Source organism: Octopus bimaculoides, chromosome 24, assembly GCF_001194135.2.
Source record: "Octopus bimaculoides isolate UCB-OBI-ISO-001 chromosome 24, ASM119413v2, whole genome shotgun sequence".
NCBI lineage: Eukaryota > Metazoa > Mollusca > Cephalopoda > Octopoda > Octopodidae > Octopus > Octopus bimaculoides.
In genome coordinates this window covers 30,663,957-30,665,970 of record NC_069004.1, presented here as the reverse complement: position 1 = coordinate 30,665,970, position 2,014 = coordinate 30,663,957, and positions in this window count along the sequence as shown.

Sequence of the window (2,014 nt, the reverse complement as noted above, 5' to 3'; positions counted from 1 at the left end):
TATATATATATATATATATATATATATATATATATGTATGTATGTATACACACACACACACACACACACACAGACACACACATATATATACACTCATACATATATCTATATGCATAGTATGTAAGGTAAATGTGGAGCGGGAGGGAATAGAGACAGGTAGAAATGTAGATTTACATGTAATGGTGTGTAAAGAGAAATGATTGAAAAACGATGTTTGAAGATTGATGATTGAAGAATACAAAGGGAAGAGTGAAATGTAAAGATGAATGGGCAAATGTTGAGTGATGAGTGAAGATTGAAGAGGTAAGGATAAAGATTGGAAAGTGACGTTTAAAGAGTGATGTTAGAAGATTGATGACTGAAGAAAAACATCAAAGAGTGAAACAAAGAGAAATGGGTGAATATTGAAGACTAGTGAGTGAAGACTGCGTTAAAGACTAAAGATAAAATACTGAAGAGTGACGTTTGAGGACCGATGATTGGTGATTACACATAGAAGAGTGATGTATAAAGAGGAACGGGGGAAAATTGAAAACTGAAGGTTGAAGAATAATGATGGAAAATAAAGAGTGATAATTGAAGATTTATACACAAAGAAGTGGAAAGGATAAAGTTTGAAGAATTATGTATGAAAAGTGAAGGACGGGGTATGAATAAAGAGTGAAGAAGTAAGAGAGATTGAAGCGGGATGAATAAAACTGTCGAGTGAAGATTAAAGAAATAACATTAAAGACTAAAGAAAGGAGAATGGAGAATAAAGTTTAGAGATTAAAGGATAAATAAAGAATAAAGCATTATGCGTGAAACAGCAAGGAATGAAGAACAAATATTAAGTAAAAAATGAGAATATTTGTCAGTAATGAAGAATGAATAAAGATTATAAAGCGTAAAGAATAATGCAGGACGAGTGATGAAGGAATAATGAATAAAAATTGATAAGTGAAGAATAGGAAGTCGACGGAGAATAACGAAATGCTTAGTATGAATAAGAAAGTTTAACAAAGAGTAATGAGTGAAGAGGCCAGAATAAAGACTAAAGAGTGAAGAGTGTGAAGACTCAAGGGACCAAATGAGCTCATGAATAAAGGGTGAAAATGACAAATGAAAAATTAAGAATTTAAAAAGAGAAGGGAAGAAGAAAGAGTGAGGAATGAATGATAAAGAACGAAAAATTGAAATGAGGAATGAAGAATAAGAATAAAGATTTACGGAAATGTAATGAAAGCTGAAGAGTGAAGAATAATAAACAGAGAGGGAAGTTAAGGTTAAGGGTTGAGCGAAGAGTAGAAAGTAAGACTGAAGTAGAAAGAGTGATGAATTAAAAGAAGGGGAACTAAAAGGGATAATGACTAAAGATTAAAGAGTGAAAAATTAGAAAAGACCAATGAAGGTCTAAGAATGAAGAAATTCGAATAAAGAATGAAGAGTGTAGATGGTTGAATAAAGAGTGATGAACTATGCTTAAAGGAACAGTAAAGAAATCATCTAATAGAAAGAATGACGAATCAATTACGAGAAGAGTACTTATTGATGCTTAAAGTGTAAAGAATGGTGAATGAAGAATGATGATTGAGAGAAGAACAAAATCGAAATATTTCATGATCCATATTAGTTGTATCATTTTCAACGTCATCATCACCATCATCATCATCATCACCAACATTAACAAAGTCATGCTCCTCGACGCCACCGACATAACCAGTGCTACCACCACCACCATCATCATCATCATCATCATCACCATTTCCGTTATCATCGACCTTGCTGTCATCCCCATCGTCGTCTTCATAATCATCAATATCCTCTTCTTTTTTCCTTCTCCGTCTCCTCCTCTTTATCATCATCGTCGTCGTCGTCAACATTATCATCGTCATCAACGTCACATCATCACTACCACCACCACCACAACCACCACCACCACCACCACCACCACCATCATCATCAACAACAGCAGCAGTAACACCAACATCGTCTCAATCGTAAACAAAAAAAAAAGAACCAACTGTAACAGAAA